Here is a 27,027-nt window from a genome sequence, read left to right as displayed (position 1 = left end):
TGGCACCCGTAAAGACCTGCAGTATCACGTGCTATGACTTATGCACCATGGCCTGTCGTTCTCTAGGACTCGCCTCACGCCATGTGGGTCCATGGCACCGCCACATAGAAACTGATATCAGTAGTTGGTATTCACAGTACCTGCTCCGAGCTATTATCTCCACATGTCATTATTTGGTGTCACATCGTATAATTTAGATATAACGTAATGAAATGAAATGATTGTTCGGCACTGATGGGTGGCGCTCCCCACCTGGGGAAATTAGGCCGCCGAGCTACAACTCCTTTCAGCTGAATCCACATTTGGCGACTTCGGAATCTATGAGGATAAAATGATGATGACGACAACACGACACTCAGTGCCCGAAGGGAGAAAATTTCCGACCGCTCCGGGAATCGAACGCTGTCACGCTGCGTGGTAGTCAGCCGGGTTGACCACTCAGCTAAGGACTGGACAGATTTAACGTAATGTTCATTACATTACATGTTTCCCTCTCTTCAGATGTTCCCCAAATGACCGAGTATGGTCCGAAGATGATCCACATTGGGTTGAAACCGGTCACCATTTATGAAAAAAAAGTGTTTTTATGCAATGAAGAGTTTTCTATATGGTATTTTATTTCTAAAATGCACGTATATCCCGTACAGAATTGTATTTCAGTGCATAATTCCAGTGGCGTACGCAGCAAATGAACGTAATTACACTTCATAGGAATGTAATTAACATTTAACTGGAATGAACCTGATGATAGCAACATGCAGCCGAAACGCATCGTGCTAACTGAATGTCAGTAAAAATGTTTGAAGCAGTAGAAATTACTTCATAAATTTACAGCATAGACGCAGTCCTCAAAACATTCCATATAACGAGGATGAATAGAAATTTTCAACTACTACTACTGAATGCTTATACGAAAATCCTTTACGGGAAGGAACGTCTCTAGACGAAACCCTCCTCAGTGAAGCCTTAGTCTTTGTGGCCTAGACGAGTGTGATAAGCCCTTTTCCTTGTGAAGCGGACCGAAATAAAGGCGCCTGGGAGGACGTCGCCGCGTTGCGCTGGAGACGGGCCGCCTGCCTTTGGCAGCTGCTAGCAGAGTTCCCGCTCGGCAGTAGACGGACAACAAAGAGTTTGTGGAGCCGCTTGTGAGCGGCCGGCGGCTGGGGCAGACGGGAGGCACCGCCAAATGAGGAGCTTCCGCCCCCGCCAGCCGCCGTCTCCTTCCGATAGACGGGACGGCCGTCGGTGACACCGCCCCCCCGCGCGAAGTGACGGCGACCCCTTTGGAAGTGAGCGGCGGTTCGGCGCTGGTCACCCGAGCCGCCAAGTTCCGCACGGTCCTCAAGTTCGTAACGACTTGCCGTCTAGAGCGCTGCAGCCTTTCCCCTTCCGTACTACTAGTGGTCGTGATACGGTGGAATGCTTCGCCTCCTGTTACGTCAACTTTTTAATAGGTTTTCTGTGCTACCGGCTACTGGGAAGAATGCGCGCAACAGGAACGCCGTAACGAGTCTGGTGTACCTCGGAACGTATTCTGCAGTAGAGTAGCGAACACCTTTCTCAATACATGTCCATTACTTGTGACTGCCACTGGGAGGATCCCACAAACGAGACATCAGCTAGCAATGTTGTGATGTTTTAAACTCTTTCGGAAAAAAAGTATCTGGGCACCTATTCGTGGACGTTAATCCTGGGTGTGTACACCCATCGCCTTCACGACGGCTTGAACATTCAGTGAGGGGTCTAAATCTCTTTCGAGGAATGGCAGCCAGCTCTTCCTCAAGATCCGTAACCAGTGACGCTGGACGCTGGGGTGTAGGGCGAGGTCAATGTTCTAACTCATCCCAAAGGGGTTGCACACAGCTTTGGTCGGGACTCGGAGCAGGCAAGTCAAATTCAGGAATTTCAGTGTCCAAAAACCATTGCGTCGCAAATGCTTCGGCGGTGTTCCTCTGTCATACACAGTACTCCATGCTATAAAATGGGTTACTGTTCTTCCCAATTTAACGTTTTCTTAAGCGCTGTCACTGAATCACACCCTAACCACGGAAAATACACCCACATCATAAGACCACCTCCTCTGCACTTCACTGCTGGCAGATACTGAGATAACCGAACGTGGAATAGAAAAGCAACTGCAACTGCTAACTACAGGAAATCCATAAGGCCAGATGAGATACGTGTAAGCTTCTTCAAAGATTATGCTATAGAAATTACTTCGCTTCTAGCAGCAGTTAACCGTAGATCTCTGGAGGAACGAAGTGTACCTAGCGACTGGAGAAGATTGCATGTCATTACCGTTTTCAACAATGGTCTCAGTTAGACGTGCATAGTTTCAAACCGACATCGTTGACGTTAATCTGTTGTCAAATTGTGGAACATGTTGTACACTTCGGATTTACGACAGTTTCTGGAGAACGAAAACACTTCTATAAAAATCTTTTGGTTGTACAGGACAGTCAAATTTAATTTCGTGTTACCTTTTTAGTTACGTTTTTTTTTTAGATGAATGGCACACTGTGATCCATTTCTGGGCTGGTCTATAGAAGCGTAAATAGATTGCCGATTAAAAAAAAAGTATCGCGTTTAAAAAGACATACTACTATCCATATGTTAGTGTGTTAGTGACGTTTGGAGTGTTAAAGATAAGTCGAACAGCATTTATACCTATAATAATAGGATATAAGTTCCTTATCAGTGCTAAAATGATGCCACTTCGCTTTATCTGAATAAAAGCTTCCTAGATTTTCTTCCCCATCTCTATAGTGCTAGGAAGACTATTAACGAGAGCCCTGAAGGAAGCGTAAGCAGTCGGGTCGACCGTTAGTAACGCTGTAAGAGGGCGTATTGCGCAATATGTATTAGGGTAGGCTGAGGTTGTTTGTGTATGGAGGCTATCCCGATCAAAAAAAGAATTTTTAACGTTAAAGAATTAATATCTTTACGTTTACCAGCCTTTCTCATGTCAGTCGAAATTTGTTATAAAATGGCTCTGAGCACTATGGGACTCAACTGCTGCGGTCATTAGTCCCCTAGAACTTAGAACTACTTAAACCTAACTAACCTAAGGACATCACAAACATCCATGCCCGAGGCAGGATTCGAACCTGCGACCGTAGCGGTCTTGCGGTTCCAGACTGCAGCGCCTTTAACCGCACGGCCACTTCGGCCGGCCGAAATTTGTTATATTTGTGTATTATGTTGAGAGATAACTCGTCGTGTTCGAAAGATTATTTTCGTGAGGAAAACCTAATTTGTGAAGGAAATCAACTGGTCTATAATGACACTTTAAATAATGCAAATACTGCTGTTGTACGTACAACTTAAACTCAAGAAACTTACCATTCGTGTTAAACGGTTGCATATTTTGCAAAACGAGAGGCTAAAATGGTGCCGATTCGTTTCGCAGTACTGTGTAACTAGTAATCAGACTGCACGTGTATTCTTGAGACTACATCGATCAAAATCTTATGAAGTTATTCTAATTACACTATTTTCAAAAGAACGACACATCTGAAACATTTATGTGCTTGTTTCAAATGGTATACACTTGCAATAGACAAAATTAGCCTACTTGTCTGATCGGAACAAAACATCAGCCGCAGCATGAAAGGTGTTTTGTCTGTACATTTTCATTGTGGCATACTGTCGCAGCGCACTACGCAGTGTCTTTCATGACTGTATGGACCTTATCGCCACACTGTGGAACAAAACTAGCCGTTAGAAGCAATGGCGGTAACTTTTTCCCAAATGAGTTGAGCATCAAATGGTTCTGTCTGTAGGTGAAGACAGATCATTGAGCCATTTGATGAGCATAGTTTTGGGAATCACACTTCGTGAAACCTAAAATGGCCACTTTTGACTAAGCGGATACAAAAAGGAAAAAACATCCCTGGGGAATGACTTTATTCATAAGCGGATATCCTAACCTTCACTTCAAAAAGCAGCTAGAGGCTCTTCTCAAGTTAACGACATTTGAGATTTCTAACACGTTTTAATGGTAAAGAAAAATCAGTTCAAGTATGGTTATGTTATAGATAAACTAATAGCTTCTGATTCTCTAACAATGCTAATAATGTTATTTAGATACTACCTATTCATTTCTTCATTTAAAACTACTTTTACATACTGATCAAAACAGCTGCAGTAGTGACCAGAATTACCTCGTAATTGTTCACAGCCGTTCATAAGTCAGGTATTCAGAATTGTGATCTTTTTTAAATAGAAGAGATAATTCAAAATTCTAATTTACATCATTCAGTACTGAAACACTCCTTTAAGCACTTCGGGTTTGACTGGAAAAAATATTCTATGTAATGTGTGCATCTGTGTGCGTGTGCGTGTGTGTGTGTGTGTGTGTGTGTGTGTGAAAGAGAGAGAGAGAGAGAGAGAGAGAGAGAGAGAGAGAGAAATTAATTGTATACTGTAAACTGCATGGAAACATTGAAGGCTCTTAGAATATCTGTTGATTTATGCATTGACAAATTTTCAGTTGAAATGGCTTACGTTTTCGTTTACCACTGGCAGTAATGAGCTGTGTGTTAGTCAGGCTGCAAGAGAGAACAGAAATAGCGTATTCAAATATTTACAGAAAGACTGCAAAGTCCAGGCTAAATTGCTGTTCGTACTTGGAAAGCAAAGGTCAAATGAACGTCAACAGAGGCTGCATCACAGGTACATAAGCCTGCCTGACACATTCAGAATCCATTAAAGCAGTCATTTCCATCTGCCTTTGTTCATGTATACTGTCACAACTATTGCGTGCGCAAGAGCGTATTGCATACTGCACTACCCACGAGTAGCCCACATTCTGCAGAATGTGCACCAAAACTGTTTCAAACGCTTCAACGGCATATTGAAAATGTTTCTATGGGCTCCTCACTTAATGTATTAAGATGACTGCAATAAATGTCCTTGCCTGCTGCTTACTCTGAAACGCTCTCTGGTGTTTGCATTGGAATCGTGTTTAAAAATGAACACTTAACCTATCAGGGTGTAACGGGTGTAAGTGGAGATATTTCATTTGTGGCTTAGGACTGTGAACTGAGCAACGTCGCCGCAGTATTTACGTCATTTTTAGACTAATAATAAAAAAAATTACGCATCAAATGTTTGTAGGTTGTAAGTACTTCCAAGTACATGTGCTTATTTTCGCCTGCGCATCACGTCAATTTTTCGAGTATGAACGCGTGTACACAAAACGGTTAGTCTATACTGACAGATATAGTCCATTTATTTTTCCAGTACGATCGTGCAGAAAACATCATTTTATAAAGTTTGTTTGAATGCCGACCTCTGTGGCCGAGCGGTTCTAGGCGCTTTAGTCCGGAACCGCGCTGCTGCTACGGTCGCAGTTTCGAATCCTGCCTCGGGCATGGATGTGTGTGATGTCCTTAGGTTAATTAGGTTTAAGTAGTTCTTAGTTTAGGGGACTGATGACCTCAGATGTTAAGTCCCATCATACTGCTTGGATCTATTTGAACCATTTTATTGTTGGAAAACGCAAAGAAAAAAACAACTAATACACTGACGTGTGTACATATTGAGGTATCACTTACAAATATTTTTCGACTTATACCCGTTACATACTGAATAAAATGAATGCCTGTAGTCGCATAACTTTGTAATACCGTCACACAGTAGAGCACTTGAACTTTACCATGTGTGTCTAAAATGTTTAATGAGTGTTACCATGACAAATAGAACTGGAGGTGCAAATAAAATTGCTTTACCACCCGTGAAAGGTAATTTTCATCAGTCACAAACTCTCACATAATATCTTGTAACAATACTGGAAACGGAAAACGAAAGACTCTTTTACGATGATGTTCTTGAACATGTGTCGAAATATTATACACATGGTGATGCACAGCGTCTGGGATAGCTGTTTACCTAACTTTGAAACGGAAGCATCCGCTTCTCATCAGTCGTGATGACACTTCGCAGAAGAGACTGAACTTGGCTACTTATAGACAGCGGAGCTTCGGTAATAGTTACATTCTGCTCGTCATTAAGAATGGGTCGAAGGAACAGGGCCAGATATTATGATTTTGGCTAGTTGGTGTGGCGCATTCCTCTGACATCTACTCGTCACGAAAAACGGCCATGGGGCTTTCGAAAAGCAGTAGCTACTAGCAGCGTACATGTTAGAAAAAGTTATGCCAGTATTTTTGTCTGTATATTTATCACTAAATGGGAAGTTGTTGTCGGTACATTTGTGATGCTCTTAATCAAATACGATACGTAGTTAAATCCGACACGCTTTTATTACGAAATTTACATAAAAGTAAAGCATCCAGAGGACACGGCCCGATGTCAATGTAAGTTGATACACGTACGCGCCATTGCAGAATATGTAATCGATCAACAGGTACAGTCCTCTGTGACACGTACGACATACACCAGAAAGCATTCTTGTTCTTATCAGGCCTTGTACAGTGTATAAGGGGGCGCTAACAGCAACAGAATGTTGGGTGATCACTATGAAAAACTCTGAGACACCGCGTTGTGGTGTGAGCCAGCGTTATCAGTTTCTGGCAGAACAGGAAAGGGGCCTCATTGTGGGTCTGCATTAGGCTGGCTGATCGAATTGTACAGTATCTCCAAGTGCGGGTCACTCGGATGTGACAGCGGCCTGATATTGTACTGCATCGGAACGTCGGGGGGCTGTTATACACTTTGTCAAGGTTCAGGTCGACGTCGTCTCAGCACTACATGGGGCGGATTGCCGTATTGTGTACCAAGCACGTCATAACCCATTCACATCTGGACCTGCTATCCACCCCGGTGCAATATTCTGTGTAAGCCTGCACCATTGGTTGGGGACTAGTAGCAGCTGTAATAGGGAATCGACGCCGGCCTATGAGGCCGAGCGGTTCTAGGCGCTTCAGTCTGTAACCGCGCGACCGGTACGGTTGCAGGTTCGAATCCTGCCTCGGACGTGGATGTGTGTGATGTCCTTAGGTTAGTTAGGTTTAAGTAGTTCTAAGTTCTACGGGACTGATGACCTGAGATGTTAAGTCCCATAACGCTCAGAGCTATTTTTTTAGGGAATCAACGTTCTTTGTGTGGGCTGCAGTTAACACCACGTTCTGTCATGGTGTAACTGCAGCCTACACAAAGGACGTTGAGGTTGCTTTTGGAGAGGTGGAGTAACAAGCAAGTACACGGTGACAATTATTGAAATACAGTGTATGGAAAAAACCTAAATTAGTTAGAAACTACCGAGTTCACACACTTTATTCAGCATGTAAACGTCACTACAGATATTCGTATTTAATTTATGACGCGTTCGATATGCTTGCCATCATGGGTGATGATGTGGCGCGGACGAGTAGTAAAATTCTGCATGACCCACTGAAGGGTCGGAACGTCGATGATCTCCTGAATGGCGGTTTTCAGCTCAGCAATGATTTTGGCGTTATTGTTGTACCCCTTGTCTTCAATGTAGCCGCACAAAAGGGAGTCACATGTGTTCAGATCCGGGGAATATGGCGGCCAACTGGGGCCACCACCAGTGACCTCTAGGTCCCTCAAAGACAGAATGCACTCCTCAAAGTGCTCCTCCAGGACATCAACCACTTTCTCCCTTCGATGGGGCCGAATTCCCTACTGCTTGAACCACACCTTGTCAAAATCAAGGTCTCTTTGGATAAGGTAGATGAAATCATGTTCCAAGACTTTAACATACTGTTCCGTAGTCACTGTGCAACCAAGGAATATCGCACTGATTATTCAGTGATTGGAAATTGCACACAGACTCCCACCAGTTGAGGGTGTAGAGACTCCCCGATTGCGAAATGCGGATTCTCAGTCCCCCAAAAGTCCCGCGGGCAGCCGTGCATTTTTATCATCATAAAGCAAATCGTTTAGAGGTTATGACGATATGATTTCATATAGTTCAGTAATTGTCACCCTGTATGAACTGATGAATAGTACGATGCACTGTATTCAGCGCGGAGTTGCGATTCTGCTTACTGCGCAACGAAGGAGACGTATCAACCCTCCAGACCGCGGTAGACGGGTACTGTCGTGCTTCCGGTGCTAAAATCAACGCCGATAAATGCACCTTTGTGAACATTCGAGGATTCGACGCAGTTATTATACCTTGGGCGAAGCGTGTCGAAGCCCACACCACTCTGGGAATGATCATCGACAAATGCCCGCTGAAAATGAATGCAAACAATTGGAAGCAGGTCACCAATAAAATGCAAGGTGCCATCTATGAAAAAAATTGGCGGTCCGTTGACATTCTCCAACGCATACGACTCCTCAGCAGTTATATATTCAGTAAAGCGTACTATATGGCTCAAATATTTCCAGTCCCCAAGATGCAGGCCAAACACGTGATGAAACTCTCTAACAGATTTATCTGGCAAGGGCATCTGTTCAAAGTGAAGTACACCACGCTGACGTCTTCCAGACAGGCCGGCGGACTCAACATGCCTGACATTAACCGAAAGTCTACTGCGTTATATATTAAACCAATCACCCATTTGTTGGACAAGGAACCTCTCAGCGTAACCAGCTGGCTCTTCCGAACCTTACGACCCACCGATATGCACCCACCCATTGACGTAGGTAAAATACATTACAAACTACAACATGTCAAGCAGTTTTTTCTTGAAGTAAGCTATATTGATGGACATTATTTCACGCAGGATTTACCGACGACGCACCTGTTATTAAAAAGATGGACATCTCCAATAGTCCGAAATCCCATTGAACTTAAATACCCGAGTGTTCATTGGAAGGCAGTTTGGGACAAGATAATTTTAACCGTCCTGAAGTGGCGTCTACATGGTATAAAGTGGTAAACGATGTTATACCCACTAATGAAAGGTTGCATAGAATCGGTTTAAGTGACAGTGATAAATGCGTCCGCTGTGGTCTGGTCGACACCTTACGCCATCGATTCACTTGTGGCGGTCATCTCATTAACTGGAAATGGGTGCAGCAGAGGCTGGGCCTGATTAACCGCAGCAGCCCAGCCAGCCACTGCACCGACATCCTGCTCTGGCCGGACACGAAACATTTTCCCGCTACCAAGACCAACACGTGATGTGGCTGTTAGGACAGTTTGTGACATATATCATCATCCACAGTAGTGAAGATAATCTCATTAGTTTCGAGGCTTACATGAGAACGGCCCGTTGGAAGATGAAACGTTATCCAAATTACAGGAAGTTCTTTGCTAATGTGTTAGACATAATTTTTGAAAAGCAAGGCGTAGGGTAAGTCTCGATGCCGATAAGGACACAAATTACATGCAAGACTATGTAGCGCACAAAACACACAACGAATAAGGGGTTACACCTGTTTCTAGGACTGCTCCAGACGTCTCAGTGGTGTTATTAACTTCATTATGACGTTTTCATCCATTTATGTTTCCTGTGCATGTCTTGTTATCCGTTTGTATGCTCCAAACGACTTTGAGTTTGGACGGTTATGAATCAAATGACAGAACTGCCATTCTAGTTAAGACAGTCAATTATATATATATATACACTCCTGGAAATTGAAATAAGAACACCGTGAATTCATTGTCCCAGGAAGGGGAAACTTTATTGACACATTCCTGGGGTCAGATACATCACATGATCACACTGACAGAACCACAGGCACATAGTCACAGGCAACAGAGCATGCACAATGTCGGCACTAGTACAGTGTATATCCACCTTTCGCAGCAATGCAGGCTGCTATTCTCCCATGGAGACGATCGTAGAGATGCTGGATGTAGTCCTGTGGAACGGCTTGCCATGCCATTTCCACCTGGCGCCTCAGTTGGACCAGCGTTCGTGCTGGACGTGCAGACCGCGTGAGACGACGCTTCATCCAGTCCCAAACATGCTCAATGGGGGACAGATCCGGAGATCTTGCTGGCCAGTGTAGTTGACTTACACCTTCTAGAGCACGTTGGGTGGCACGGGATACATGCGGACGTGCATTGTCCTGTTGGAACAGCAAGTTCCCTTGCCGGTCTAGGAATGGTAGAACGATGGGTTCGATGACGGTTTGGATGTACCGTGCACTATTCAGTGTCCCCTCGACGATCACCAGTGGTGTACGGCCAGTGTAGGAGATCGCTCCCCACACCATGAAGCCGGGCGTTGGCCCTGTGTGCCTCGGTCGTATGCAGTCCTGATTGTGGCGCACACCTGCACGGCGCCAAACACGCATACGACCATCATTGGCACCAAGGCAGAAGCGACTCTCATCGCTGAAGACGACACGTCTCCATTCGTCCCTCCATTCACGCCTGTCGCGACACCACTGGAGGCGGGCTGCACGATGTTGGGGCGTGAGCGGAAGACGGCCTAACGGTGTGCGGGACCGTAGCCCAGCTTCATGGAGACGGTTGCGAATGGTCCTCGCCGATACCCCAGGAGCAACAGTGTCCCTAATTTGCTGGGAAGTGGCGGTGCGGTCCCCTACGGCAGTGCGTAGGATCCTACGGTCTTGGCGTGCATCCGTGCGTCGCTGCGGTCTGGTCCCAGGTTGACGGGCACGTGCACCTTCCGCCGACCACTGGCGACAACATCGATGTACTGTGGAGACCTCACGCCCCACGTGTTGAGCAATTCGGCGGTACGTCCACCCGGCCTCCCGCATGCCCACTATATGCCCTAGCTCAAAGTCCGTCAACTGCACATACGGTTCACGTCCACGCTGTCGCGGCATGCTACCAGTGTTAAAGACTGCGATGGAGCTCCGTATGCCACGGCAAACTGGCTGACACTGACGGCGGCGGTGCACAAATGCTGCGCAGCTAGCGCCATTCGACGGCCAACACCGCGGTTCCTGGTGTGTCCGCTGTGCCGTGCGTGTGATCATTGCTTGTACAGCCCTCTCGCAGTGTCCGGAGCAAGTATGGTGGGTCTGACACACCGGTGTCAATGTGTTCTTTTTTCCATTTCCAGGAGTATATATATATATATATATATATATATATATATATATATATATATATGTTTGCGTTTTAGTTCTATGTCTCTGTCTGGACAGAGGAGGCTACTGTCAGTTTACTATTTTTGTTCTATTTTCTAAGCTTAAAAATGGCACTACATTGAAATGTGCTCTTCAGTCTATTGTAGGATACAATTCGTGTTGAAACAGTTCCAGCACTTCATTATTTTGATTTTGTGCTTATGTACATATAAGATTGTTTTAATAAAGGAAAAAAAATCCGTATGAGCACCGTCGGGGAGAGAGGTCCCATTCTCCCCATGTTTTGGAGAGGCACAGAAGTGTTGCTTCTGGCGTAATGGTGTGGGGAGCCATCGGATAGGACTTCGTGTCACCACCAGTAGTGATTGAGGGATCTCTTTCACTACATTGGTGCGTTTCATACATCCCGTGTTCTCATTTGTTACCTCTCACACGATAGCATCGTGAAGCGATTTTTCTTCGGGACCAATACTCCTCCACACATGGCAAATCTTGCTATGAATTATATACGTGATGTTGAAATGCCTCTTCGGCCATCTACATCATCAGATCTGTCCCCGATAGAGCATATGTTGGACCAGACAGGATGTCAACTCCGTCCTAGTATTTTTGTTGTTTATGTAGTTCAATGCCAACTTCTAACTGATTATGCAATATTTTGCTCGACTCGAATGTCCTAAACAAGACTGAGTATAATGGTTTTCGCTATGTTATCGAAATACAAACAGTATGAAAGGGGGTATAGCTCAGTCGTAGACCATTCGACTGCAGATGTGGGGGTCCTCGATTCAGTCCCAGCGGGCCCATTCGTTTTTCAGTATCTCTAAAACGTGACGATTGTCGCTACGAATTGCAAATAAATGTTTGTGATGTACTCCGCATGCCATACAGAAGGATTTGGAGCAATATTTCAATGTGGTGTGTGTGTGTGTGTGTGTGTGTGTGTGTGTGTGTGTGTGTGTGAGGGGGGGTGCGGGATATTGCACCACAGTGTCGTGTAGGTCGTCGTCCTCTCGCTAAGAAATGGAAGAGTACCAAATCCGCTTGCTTGAGGGAATAATCTTACACAATGAATTTTATAGGATATGGTGATTAGCAAGAGTTTTCATGTGCTGTTGGAAGAAGAAACGAAAATTATAGGAGCTGGGATTTGAACCCAGGAATTTCTGAATGTGAAGCAGTTACTCTACCACTGACTTACTCCCCCGCCCGAGCAAGTACAATTGGAATGAGTCCCTCGTAGACCCTGTTTTCATTATTTCTTAGGTTTGAACGGTACACTGAGCGTTCGAGAAACCTATTCACTCAAAGACCTGAACAGCATCGACTCCGTGGAGCAACGGTAGCGTGTCTGACTCCATATCAGATGGTTGCGGGTTCAGATCCTACCGGAATCACAATGAGATTTTCATCTTCGATATTAATGACCTATACAGCTGTATTTAGTTCTTTATTACTGGATCACTACCGGTTATCGTGAAGCTAAAAGCGATATCTTCAGGTGAACATATGATCAAAACATTAGAGTGGAAAAGCTCGGAATCTTTTACCTAATATTCGTTGGCCGTCAGAACAAAACAACGCTAAAGGACTGTATGTCATAGATTTTAGTTGTTTTTTGTTTTCAAGGACAAAGAATGTTGGATAAAAAGATTACGCGCTTTTCCGCTCTAATCTTTTAATTATAGGTTCACGTGAAGATGTGGCTTTTGGTGCTAAGAAAACCAGTAGTGATCCAGTAATAAAGGACTATATACAGCTGAAGCGGTTGTTAATACCCAAGATGAATACTCATAGCTGTGGTTGCCCCACTAATAGGTTGTCTGCAATGAGATTTTTGTTCACAGAAGCCATAGGAGAGTATGTCAATTTAATTACATATCAAGTGATTACACAGAACCATGGAAATCAAGGAGCACTTAAAACAGTTGTGGGCCAGCTTGCCTCAGGAAAAGATACAACGGCTTTATGACACCATTTCCCACCGAATCAGTGAAGTTGCACCCCATCCGTGCACCTGATGTGGTGCCACGTCATTGATAAGAGGAATCATACTACACACTTCATTGTAAATCTGACTCATTTTTCTAATCGCTGCAACATCACTCACCCTCTCAGTCTATTTCATGTCTTCTTATCATTCCGGGTGTATCACATTGTTTTTCGGACACTGTACACACATAAAAAACAAGTTTTGGATCACTTCGGTTCTGAGAGTTCCGTAACCTGTACAGAAAATTGAAATAGAGATCAACATAAACATTATTTTCGCCCTTTTTATTGCTCATGAGGACCACACATTGCATGTTGTACCACCACACAGTGAGACCTTCAGAGGTGGTGGTAAAGACTGCTGTACACACTGGTACCTCTCATACACAGTAGCACTTCTTCCTGCATTACTGCATGCCTGTATTCGTCGTGGCATACTATCCACAAGTTCATCAAGGCACTGTTGGTCCAGTTTGCTCCACTCCCTCAGAGTGGTTGGTGGTTCACGTCGTCCATAAACAGCGCCTTTCAATCTATCCCAGGTATGTTCGACAGGGTTCATGTCTGGAGAACATGCTGGCCACTCTAGTCGAGCGATGTTGTTATCCTGAAGGAAGTAATTCACAAGATATGCACGATGGGGATGCGAATAGTCTTCCATGAAGACGAATGCCTCGCCAATATGCTGCCGATATGGTTGCACTATCGGTCGGATGATGGCGTTCACGTATCGTACAGCTGTTACGGCGCCTTCCGTGACCAGCAGTGGCGTACGTCGGCCCCACATAATGCCACCCCAAAACAGCAAGGAAACTCCACCTTGCTGTACTCGCTGAACAGTGTGTCTAAGGCGTTCAGCCTGACCGGGTTGCCTCCAGACACGTCTCCTTTCACAAATACTGGAATTTATTAATTAAAACACTCTTTTTGTAAACCAACATTTATAAACACTGAAGAGAAATCAAATACTGTGTGCCATTACGCCTAAATTCTGCCACTAATCTCCATCTTCGTTACCGAGCAACTGTCTCTAGCCTCTCGCACATCCGACTTCCACTCACGGACTCCAACACTCGAATCTAGCTCACCCACTCGCACATTGTTGACTGCACTGCATTCTTTGCTTTATTTTAAGATCGCTACATAGTGCATGATCGAGGCTATACAGGGTGTTACAAAAAGGTACGGCCAAACTTTCAGGAAACATTCCTCACACACAAAGAAAGAAAATATGTCATGTGGACATGTGTCCGGAAACGCTTAATTTCCATGTTAGAGCTCATTTTATTACTTCTCTTCAAATCACATTAATCATGGAATGGAAACACACAGCAAACGGAACGTACCAGCGTGACTTCAAACACTTTGTTACAGGAAATGTTCAAAATGTCCTCCGTTAGCGAGGATACATGCATCCACCCTCCGTCGCATGGAATCCCTGATGCGCTGATACAGCCCTGGAGAATGGCGTATTGTATCACAGCCGTCCACAATACGAGCACGAAGAGTCTCTACATTTGGTACCGGGATTGCGTAGACAAGAGCTTTCAAATGCCCCCATAAATGAAAGCCAAGAGGGTTGAGGTCAGGAGAGCGTGGAGGCCATGGAATTGGTCCGCCTCTTCCAATCCATCGATCACCGAATCTCTTGTTGAGAAGCGTACGAACACTTCGACTGAAATGTGCAGGAGCTCCATCGTGCATGAACCACATGTTGTGTCGTACTTGTAAAGGCACATGTTCTAGCAGCACAGGTAGAGTATCCCGTATGAAATCATGATAACGTGCTCCATTGAGCGTAGGTGGAAGAACATGGGGCCTAATCAAGACATCACCAACAATGCCTGCCCAAATGTTCACAGAAAATCTGTGTTGATGACGTGATTGCACAATTGCGTGCGGATTCTCGTCAGCCCACACATGTTGATTGTGAAAATTTACAATTTGATCACGTTGGAATGAAGCCTCATCCGTAAAGAGAACATTTGCACTGAAATGAGGATTGAAAGATTGTTGGATGAACCATTCGCAGAAGTGTACCCGTGGAGGCCAATCAGCTGCTGATAGTGCCTGTACACGCTGTACATGGTACGGAAACAACTGGTTCTCCCGTAGCACTCTCCATACAGTGACGTGGTCAACGTTATCTTGTACAGCAGCAACTTCTCTGATGCTGACATTAGGGTTATCGTCAACTGCACGAAGAATTGCCTCGTCCATTGCAAGTGTCCTAGTCGTTCTAGGTCTTCCCCAGTCGCGAGTCATAGGCTGGAATGTTCCGTGCTCCCTAAGACGCCGATCAATTGCTTCGAACGTCTTCCTGTCGGGACACCTTCGTTCTGGAAATCTCTCTCGATACAAACGTACCGCGCCACGGCTATTGCCCCGTGCTAATCCATACATCAAATGGGCATCTGCCAACTCCGCATTTGTAAACATTGCACTGACTGCAAAACCACGTTCGTGATGAGCACTAACCTGTTGATGCTACGTACTGATGTGCTTGATGCTAGTACTGTAGAGCAATGAGTCGCATGTCAACACAAGCACCGAAGTCAACATTACCTTCCTTCAATTGGGCCAACTGGCGTTGAATCGAGGAAGTACGTACGTACTGACGAAACTAAAATGAGCTCTAACATGGAAATTAAGCGTTTCCGGACACATGTCCACATAACATCTTTTCTTTATTTGTGTGTGAGGAATGTTTCCTGAAAGTTTGGCCGTACCTTTTTCTAACACCCTGTATAAGGGTACTTTACCATTACAAGCTTTTGACGTGATTTGACAACTTTTTCAAAGCTGTATGTTCACTTTGTGTCAGAGGTATTTCGTCTTAACTGTCTTGTTGCTACATGAACGTTTAGTGTAAGGACTCCATTTATGCACGTGTGTAACTTTGCAGGATTGTAACAAAAATATATTTGTCACCAGGTCATCGGAAGATTGACAGAGCCCGAAACGCGTAATGAATAATACACTCCTGGAAATGGAAAAAAGAACACATTGACACCGGTGTGTCAGACCCACCATACTTGCTCCGGACACTGCGAGAGGGCTGTACAAGCAATGATCACACGCACGACACAGTGGACACACCAGGAACCGCGGTGTTGGCCGTCGAATGGCGCTAGCTGCGCAGCATTTGTGCACCGCCGCCGTCAGTGTCAGCCAGTTTGCCGTGGCATACGGAGCTCCATCGCAGTCTTTAACACTGGTAGCATGCCGCGACAGCGTGGACGTGAACCGTATGTGCAGTTGACGGACTTTGAGCGAGGGCGTATAGTGGGCATGTGGGAGGCCGGGTGGACGTACCGCCGAATTGCTCAACACGTGGGGCGTGAGGTCTACACAGTACATCGATGTTGTCGCCAGTGGTCGGCGGAAGGTGCACGTGCCCGTCGACCTGGGATCGGACCGCAGCGACGCACGGATGCACGCCAAGACCGTAGGATCCTACGCAGTGCCGCAGGGGACCGCACCGCCACATCCCAGCAAATTAGGGACACTGTTGCTCCTGGGGTATCGGCGAGGACCATTCGCAACCGTCTCCATGAAGCTGGGCTACGGTCCCGCACACCGTTAGGCCGTCTTCCGCTCACGCCCCAACATCGTGCAGCCCGCCTCCAGTGGTGTCGCGACAGGCGTGAATGGAGGGACGAATGGAGACGTGTCGCCTTCAGCGATGAGAGTCGCTTCTGCCTTGGTGCCAATGATGGTCGTATGCGTGTTTGGCGCCGTGCAGGTGAGCGCCACAATCAAGACTGCATACGACCGAGGCACACAGAGCCAACACCCGGCATCATGGTGTGGGGAGCGATCTCCTACACTGGCCGTACACCACTGGTGATCGTCGAGGGGACACTGAATAGTGCACGGTACATCCAAACCGTCATCGAACCCATCGTTCTACCATTCCTAGACCGGCAATGGAACTTGCTGTTCCAACAGGACAATGCACGTCCGAATGTATCCCGTGCCACCCAACGTGCTCTAGAAGGTGTAAGTCAACTACCCTGGCCAGCAAGATCTCCGGATCTGTCCCCCCATTGAGCATGTTTGGGACTGGATGAAGCGTCGTCTCACGCGGTCTGCACGTCCAGCACGAACGCTGGTCCAACTGAGGCGCCAGGTGGAAATGGCATGGCAAGCCGTTCCACAGGACTACATCCAGCATCTCTACGATCGTCTCCATGGGAGAATAGCAGCCTGCATTGCTGCGAAAGGTGGATATACACTGTACTAGTGCCGACATTGTGCATGCTCTGTTGCCTGTGTCTATGTGCCTGTGGTTCTGTCAGTGTGATCATGTGATGTATCTGGCCCCAGGAATGTGTCAATAAAGTTTCCCCTTCCTGGGACAATGAATTCACGGTGTTCTTATTTCAATTTCCAGGGGTGTATAAAGGATCCAGGAACATCCTGTGCCTATTATTTCACGGCCAACCAGCTATTGTAAAGCCATTTCTGTTTTTCGATTACAACTGTCGCACGCCTCTACCACGACTTCGTCACGTCTACGCTGCTGAAATAGCTCTTCAACAGTGTATAAAATGGACGCCAGAGAACGAATTGGTGCAATGTAAAGAATAACGGTGCAGCTCAAATTACGCCCCTCTTCCATCCGTTTCATCAACTGGACTTGATAGAGCCGTCAACTGTTTTCGCGAGGCTGGTGACGCAGGTAAACTGCAGTGTTTATTTACTGGGCAGCAGCTTCCGTTCTGGGGCCAGGCGTTCCGTGCATCAGATTAACATTTATCTCCAGTAGCGGCGGCGCTGTCGTGGCTAGCGCACCGCTTGCGGTCGCGTGACGGCGCTCCGTAAATACTGCGTGGGCGGCAGGGTGGGGCGTGTGTGGGTGGAGGGGGGGGTCAGGCTAGGCGCAATCCGCGAGTAGTCGGCAGCAGCACGCCCCCCTGCCGGCCTGCAGATAAGGCCGTTCCGTGCGAGATGGAGACGCTCGCGCTGATACTATGTGTTTGCACACACAGTGATTCGAAAGGCTGCGCAGAAATAGAATTTACTGATAGCAGGGTTGCGAGCAACGCCCGCCCGTTTTGAGCTGCAGCCTGATCGAGAGTTTCAGTAAAGAAATGAGCAAACAGAATTGTTTCTGGGTGTGGCATTCAAAAGTTTCATAGCATTTAGATCGTTCCTGAAATTTCTAGAGGAAAATCTCACTGATACCTGCGAGACATGTCTCATCAATACTAGAGTCCTGCATGACCGAGTAAGGGAGCACAAAATACGAGATGGGGCGAGCACACCCTAACTGGATAAGCTGCCCGCGCTAGTTCTTGTGACCGAGCATAGAAGCCGTGACCGAATACGTAGCACGTAACTTCAAACACATTACACGTGTCATTATCCGTGTGTGACTGAGCCAGTACTGGCTTCTCATTTGTGGTGTGTCTCTCTCTCTGTAATCATGCAGTGCGAGGAAGCCAGTGCAGTAAGACGTAAGATTGAAACCAATGTTTACACATTGAAGAAACGGGAAGGTCTAAAAGGCCAAGCAGGGAGCATATTTTTGTTGGTTGTAGACGAAAACAATGCGTCTACTGGGTACGTGTCGTGCATAAACTGCTCCACATTATTGTGTTTCCAATCGGGAACCACTAATTTAAAGAAACACAGTTGCAAGAAACCTCACAAAGATACAGCTCCTTCAGGAACACAGGCAGTAATAAAAAGTAGTATTACAGCAAAGTGTGTTGCAATGTGTGCTGAAGATATGAGACCTTTTCATGCTGTTTGCGTTGAAGGTTTCAGAGAACTAGGCCAAGAATTAATACGTCTAGGTGCGCATTATGTCATGCCACATCCGTCTACTACAAGCAGGCATGTCAAAGAACAAGCTGATGCAATACAAAACAGCATAATGCCTTCTGTTATTGCGGAAGTTATTAATAAAACATGTGCTGCGACTGTTGATGTGTGGACTGATTCGCATAATCAGCTGCACTATTTGACGCTTCCAACACATTACATTAACACAGATTGGTCTCTTGTGATCAATGTTTTATTTACAACAAAATTCCCGAACGTTAGGAAGACGGGAGTAAATATTATACGAGGGCAGTTCAATAAGTAATGCAACACATTTTTTTTCTGAAACAGGGGTTGTTTCATTCAGCATTGAAATACACCAGGTTATTCCCCAATCTTTTAGCTACACAACACTATTTTTCAATGTAATCTCCATTCAATGCTACGGCCTTACGCCACCTTGAAATGAGGGCATGTATGCCTGCACGGTACCATTCCACTGGTCGATGTCGGAGCCAACGTCGTACTGCATCAATAACTTCTTCATCATCCGCGTAGTGCCTCCCACGGATTGCGTCCTGCATTGGGCCAAACATATGGAAATCCGACGGTGCGAGATCGGGGCTGTAAGGTGCATGAGGAAGAACAGTCCACTGAAGTTTTGTGAGCTCCTCTCGGGTGCGAAGACTTGTGTGAGGTCTTGTGTTGTCATGAAGAAGGAGAAGTTCATTCAGATTTTTGTGCCTACGAACACGCTGAAGTCGTTTCTTCAATTTCTGAAGAGTAGCACAATACACTTCAGAGTTGATCGTTTGACCATGGGGAAGGACATCGAACAGAATAACCCCTTCAGCGTCCCAGAAGTCTGTAACCATGACTTTACAGGCTGAGGGTATCGCTTTAAACTTTTTCTTGGTAGGGGAGTGGGTGTGGCGCCACTCCATTGATTGCCGTTTTGTTTGAGGTTAGAAGTGATGAACCCATGTTTCATCGCCTGTAACAATCTTTGACAAGAAATTGTCACCCTCAGCCACATGAAGAGCAAGCAATTCCGCACAGATGGTTCTCCTTTGGTCTTTATGGTGTTCGGTTAGACAACGAGGGACCCAGCGGGAACAAACCTTTGAATATCCCAACTGGTGAACAATTGTGACAGCACTACCAACAGAGATGTCAAGTTGAGCACTGAGTTGTTTGATGGTGATCCGTCGATCATCTCGAACGAGTGTGTTCGCACGCTCCGCCATTGCAGGAGTCACAGCTGTGCACGGCCGGCCCGCACGCGGGAGATCAGACAGTCTTGCTTGATCTTGCGGCGATGATGACACACGCTTTGCCCAACGACTCACCGTGCTTTTGTCCACTGCCAGATCACCGTAGACATTCTGCAAGCGCCTATGAATATCTGAGATGCCCTGGTTTTCCGCCAAAAGAAACTCGATCACTGCCCGTTGTTTGCAACGCACATCCGTTACAGACGCCATTTTAACAGCTCCGTATAGCGCTGCCACCTATCGGAAGTCAATGAAACTATACGAGACGAAGCGGGAATGTTTGAAAATATTCCACAAGAAATTTCCGGTTTTTTCAACCAAAATTGGCGGAGAAAAAAATGTGTTGCATTACTTATTGAACTGCCCTCGTAAAAGAAAGTGCTCTATGAATTTAGCTGTGTTACGAACCCGTTCTTGGAAACGTTACTTTTGTATTAAAAGAGAGAGAGAGAGAGAGAGAGAGAGAGAGAGACAGGGATAAATACATTGCGTGTGAGAGAGAGAGAGAGAGAGAGAGAGAGAGAGAGAGAGAGGGAGAGGGGGAGACAGAGAGAGAGAGAGAGAGAGAGAGAGAGAGAGATAGATAGAGAGAGAGAGAGGCGTTGGATTTGTACAGTATAGTGCAGCGAGCCGTGGCGAGGCGAGGTGAGACGTCAGCGGTGACCGGTCATGCTCGGTTATCCGCGTGTCCGGAATCCGTACAACAGACATGGGGCGAGTACGTGACCGAGCCGAGTGGTATGGGGCCGGACACGAGCGGCTCGGTCTCCCCGACAACAGGCGAGCCGTGACCGGTCAAACATGGAGCGTTGCAGCACTCTAATCAGTAGAGCCAGCTTGTGGCTCATTCCTATGAAGAAGCGACACTATCTGATCACAAGCTTCGTGACATCTATTAGCCCCTTCAGTCTCGTAATATTAGAAATTAATTTTTGTGAATTATCTTGTTTTTGATAGATTATTAGACATAAAATGAGACAACAGTGTGAAAACAGGTGCATAACACATTGTTTAATCTCATGTGGGATGGTTACAAATGAAGCCACTGTCTCTGAAATGTCGTTAGTTTTGGTAGTAAGGTAAAAGCCAGTTCCTTTCTGCAGTTAGGCATAGGGTGCATAGGGCTACGTGACAGAGGCCACACTTTCAGGTACTTCTGTGAGATTCCCTCTCCTTGCTGCAGTACACGCACTACCTTGAGGTGCCACGTATCGGAAGATGCTTGTTTGTCTTGTATGTTTTTCAATTGGAACAACAGTTTTACACTTTTCGCTGATGCTTCTTTGCTCTCACTCTCTGAAGTAACGCAAGATGACACTAATTTTGTCGTCCGAAAATCGAGACCACCATATGTCAGTCTGAGGCGGTATCAGAAGAAATTCCTTCTAAAATGCGTCACAGAATTCTCTCTTCCACTATTCTCGAGTGTAGATCGTGTGAAACTGGAATACAACAACCTGTCATCACAGCTACTCACGTTGCCCTTAGCGTCACAGTCGTTTCGAAAGGGACCACAACAATAATTATGAAAATAAATGTATAAATTTAATTATTACAGTAATACACAGAGTATAAATTTGGACATTTTCTGTACCTAATCCATGTGCGAAACGTGCCTTATGGAAACAAAGTCAGTCACAGTTTGAAAACAAAGACAGTCGTGCGCCGCATACAAAAACGGGCCCCACGTGTGCTCGTCTAATTTGCAAGATACGAAACATACGAATCTGCAGCTGCTAAAGGACAGGAGCTATTGGAGACGTAAAAGGTGGCTGCAGACGTTGCTACTGGGCATGTACCACGAAATGAGGAAACCCTAAGCGGCCTCAAACGGAACCACATCGTCTGAAAGGATTAGTGGACATTAATATGGGGTATGTCAACAGTTCGCTTTTGTGACGACCTGAGCTCTGCTAAAGAAACTTTCAGTGAGGTTTGTGAATGTCAGTGGGGAAAGGTAGCCCATTCTTCTTAAAAGTCTGAAGTGTTTGGGAGGAAGTCGACGAGCTAACTAACACCAAAGGTGTTTCATTGGGCTCCAGTAGCAACTCTCAGGAGACCATTCTATTTCAGCAATGTTAGGGTCCACTAACCATTGCCACACAGATGTTCGTTCACGACATAAGTCATTCTCAAGGTAATACAATCAGCCATCTTCCCAATAGGTTTGTTCTGTTATAAACAGTACACAATGCCTTGAAATGTCATTTCTTCCCGCATTTACCATTTTATTAAGTTAAATAAGGGTATCACACCTAATCATGAACAACATCCCCATTTCATATCATCATCTCCTCCATACCTCACTCTACACACCACATGTGATGGCAGGTACCGTTCAGCGGGCATTCGCAAAACTCAGATCCTTCCATAGGAATGTCACGGAATACAACGGTATTCATCCCTCCATGTCATTCGTTTCCAATCACCCACTTTTTGTGGAGTCTCTCTTTACACCATCGCAAGCGTCACTTATCAAAGGCCACAGAAATGTGTGCCTTATGTGTAGCTACTCCACCATTGTACTCTATTCCTCTTAACACCCTGCACATAGTCGTGGTGCTAGCTCAACTGCTGATAACACTTCGCAAGTAGCTAGTGTTTCCTTCCACTGATTTCATGCGATGTTTTACAGCCACTCTCCACAGTGCTAGATTTTTCGTGTCCATCAGTACATGAGATGTGCGTAGTCATGGTATAGCAGTGACTGTTCCCTCGCGATTCCACATGACCATCATCATAAACAGTCGACTTGGGGAGCCTTATAAATGATGAAATTTCCCTGATAAATTTGTTATTCTGCTGACGTCTAATAGTTCGTCCACTTTAGAAGTCAACGACCTCTCCCGAAACACCTGTTCTACTCTTACTGCTTCTCTATTGGCAAACGGGTTCTCCTCGCCTCGTTTTATAGTGACAGCTTCGTTTCTCGTGATATGTAGCGACACATAGGTGTGTCTGGCAATTTTTGATATTATAGCGTATGTTGTCTAATAGGTTTGCTTGTCCTGATATTCGACGGGAAATGATAAGCAGAAGAGAAAGACCAAAGTAACAAAAGGAATGGTTCAAATGGCTCTGAGCACTATGGGACTTAACTTCTAAGGTCATCAGTCCCCTAGAACTTAGAACTACTTAAACCTAACTAACCTAAGGATATCACACACATCAATGCCCGAGGCAGGATTCGAACCTGCGACCGTAGCGGTCACGCTGTTCCAGACTGTAGCGCCTTTAACCGCTTGGCCTCCCGGCCAACTCCAAAGTAACAATCCTTTAAATTTGTTCTGGCTCCTCTGACGGCCTGGTACGGTACTGCGCCATGGGCATTTCAATATGTACCAGGACCGCAATCATGTATCTTCAAACTGTAGGAGTGATCCACTCCCAGGCTGTAAATGCTTACAGTTATGTCAGGATACGTTGCTTGAGGACCTGTGGGGCGTAGTTTGACGCTAATAAAAGAGGGGTAGTTACTACTCAACATATTGTTCAGTATACGTCTCGTGGCTGTGCCCTCAGCGACGGCCGGTTACGATGAAGACAATAGTGGGATCTGCGGTCATCTGAGGAGGACTCAATGCTGCGGAGGTCGCTGCGTCAGAGAAAGCATATGCCGGTAGCTCGTGGTCTGACGGGTTGTCTGCTCCCCGATGTGTAGGCGCTTCCCGAGCAGCAAATCGACTGCGAAAGAGTGATGACCACAGGGCATGTGTGACAGATCCACACGCAGCCCTGACAGTGCTCTGCACATGTCTGGTCACTGTCTGTGTTGTCCGATCAGATGGACTTTGATATCATGTGTTCTGAAGTCTGATGTCATGATGCACACGGTTAGATAGACCCTCTAGTGCAAATGCTGCCAAGAGTAGCTCGGGCCCAGATTTGGAATGGTGTTGGTGGTAGCATCAGTCCTGGGCTCTGCCACCAGCTATCCATAGTTATGTAACTTCTGTCATTATGCCAGGCTGTAAGACTATGATTGGTACAGTGTGACATCACTGAAACAATCTTACACTAGATATTAATAAATGCTAAGAATGGAATCGAGTGCGAATGAAATGGATGCCATCAAACCTACTGATCGACTGCCTCTAAGCTACTTGGTCGGGGTATTTATATTTGAGGAGAGGCTTTTCCGTGAGACATCACTTTTAATGACCGAATTCGTCAAGTTTTTTGTGAGTGGTCAGCGGTCTCCAGTCCAGATACGTTACCTTAACGCGTTGTTTTGGTACCGCAGCTGTCTCATCTTTTCCCCAATAGGCATTGTTTCGTCCTTTGTAGTGCATATTAGCTAATGTTACGACGGCAACGAAGGCAGTTTGGTGTGAAATTGCCTCATACTTTTCGTCTGAGCTCAAACGCATTCTCACACGGAAATATCGACGTCGCACTCTTGGTCACCGACTAATCGTGTCAAAATGATTACGCCTTGTGGCTGGCTCGTGTTGGTACATCCGTGCTCTGAAGCAATGCTGGGCTGTTGGGACTTAGGAAATATTTTACTCTCAGGGCATAACAAAACAAACAAATAACCACGTAACTTGATTATTTCGAGACAATAAGTGGACCGTTACGACTGCTCCTCGTACTTTAAATGAAAACGCACGATTGAAGCCGGAAAATGTGTTTCTTAAAGATTACCACAACAATCGAAATGTGGCGAACTAGAACTCAGAACTGTGAATTAAGGATGATACACGAAAAGATCTTCCTCGTGGTGACACAGATGGATGGGCTTCGTAGAATTCATTCAGCCTATTCCGTATTGGTGTCATAAGAAACAGACTTACTTTCCAGAGCAGAGATGGAATCTCAATGTTGAGCGGAGACAAACAGATCTTAGCCCAATTCTTGCAGTGTCTTCCCCAATCTCGTGCAACATGAAGGTCTTACTGAAAGTTACGTTCACTCATGGTCTGCTGCCTTTCTATAATCATTAGCAGGGGTAGTCACGGAGTTTTAACTTTCACCTCAAAAAAATGATGTTCGTTTGCGTTTTATCAATGGGCTGTGCCAGATTGTTTTGGTACACCTATTCTAAAACTACGGTATGCTGTGGGTAGTTCGATGCATACCAGAACTCCTGACATACAAAATAATGCCCTGCTGCTGTTCCCCGAAATGGAAGAAACTTTCACCACGTACCACCTCATGTCGTGGTGCAGGTTAACCTTCATATCTGTTAGTAGCCTTTCTGACACATGACTGTCTCATCCGGCCAGATGACCCACCAGCGTGTGAAACTTCAGTACAGGGTTGTCGATACACCATAATATCGTAGCTGAGTGTGTTTTATTTTCTGACCAGAACGCTGAATGCTGCCTCGATTGTAATGATCTTCGTTTTGACAGTAAAGGAAACGTTCTATTTCAAATCTCACTGATTCGACACTATGACACTACCTGCCACGTAATACAGTGTGTCCCACTCTCAAGGGCCCTAGAAGAAAATGTTACAAAAAATCTTGATAAAAGCGGATATGAAACCAAATTTGTACCCGACGTACCTTTAAGGTTACTAAATTAAGATACTTTAGAATAGATGCTGAAAGTGACCTCCTCTCAACTGTATACAAGTTCAAAAAGACGCTACATGTTCGTAGATGTTGCTGCCAGAAATACCGGATTCCACTGCGGACGTTCTCACGTAACTCGTCGACGTGGGGGCATGTGCGAAATGTGGCAATAACCAAGTTCCTCGAACTGTGTGTAGGGTCTCGCATTTCAGTGTAGCGAGCGACTTGATTCTTTCCGTATTGTATGTAAACGCAGGCTTCCGCGGCCGTGGTCACAGTCACTAAAATTCTTCCGTGTTTGTCATCTGTAAAATTCCGACGTTTCGGCGACAGTTGCAAGGCGCCTTCCTCAGGGTGTATTGCTCACTGCAGCAGTCAGCAATACACCCCGAGGAAGGCGCCTTGCAACATTCGCCGAAACGTCGTAATTTTACAGATGACAATGCGGCCTCTAACCCAGAAGAATTTTATAGTCTTTCCGCGTTGTTTGATTTTGACGATGTGCCGATATTCCCTGGAAGAGGACGTGTTTCTTGTGGAACGGTATTAGATAAGTAGTTCCTTTAAGGGGCTCCGGAACGCCCTATACTTGCAATGCTAAAATAACGCTTATAAATTACATCTTTCCTCACAAAGTATTTGAGGTAGGAAGTTGAACTTTTTACAGATTATTTATTGGAATATGGGCTACAACTTAACACAGGGATTTTACAAAATTTTAGTTCAGTTATTAAAGATGATTTTTTTTTCAATTGTAATGAAAATTCACAACATTTTTTTGCAATTTTTTATTTATATATTCAAAAATATACAGTTTTTTGGAAAAAGGCTGTGTTAAATTATGCAGAAGGTACTGTGTAACATTTACTGAAAGTTTGAAACAAATATGTTTGGAAGATCCTTAGAAAACATGTAATTAGTATGAGAAAATAAAAGTTTTGGGAATCGAGCGACAAAGATTGGATTAACTTTTTAGTGCATTCCAGGTCCATAGGATGGATTATCTTCATCCTCTGCAAACTCCTCCTCCAGCTTCCTCTTGTTCCTCCTCCTGTTTACTCTTGCTTGTATTTCTAGACTCTTTACAGCCCTGTCTGCAGCCCGAAGGCGTTCCTTGTCTAAAGCAAGCATCAAAAATGGTTCAAATGGCTCTGAGCACTATGGGACTCAACTGCTGTGGTCATAAGTCCCCTAGAACTTAGAACTACTTAAACCTAACTAACCTAAGGACAGCACACAACACCCAGCCATCACGAGGCAGTGAAAATCCCTGACCCCGCCGGGAATCGAACCCGGGAACCCGGGCGTGGGAAGCGAGAACGCTACCGCACGACCACGAGATGCGGGCAGCAAGCATCGCTCGTCCCATGTTAGAACGTATCTTCATTCCCATATTTCTAAATACCTTGCACCTTACAATGTTACCATCATTGAAAGTCGCAACAGCATCATACACACCAAAGTGAAGTGTTTCTATTCCAACAAATACAGTCTTGGGGATTCTCGGCCATATAACAC

Source organism: Schistocerca cancellata, chromosome 3, assembly GCF_023864275.1.
Source record: "Schistocerca cancellata isolate TAMUIC-IGC-003103 chromosome 3, iqSchCanc2.1, whole genome shotgun sequence".
Classification (NCBI taxonomy): Eukaryota; Metazoa; Arthropoda; class Insecta; order Orthoptera; family Acrididae; genus Schistocerca; species Schistocerca cancellata.
The sequence above is the reverse complement of the archived record's forward strand: the minus strand, read 5'-3'. Positions refer to the sequence as shown.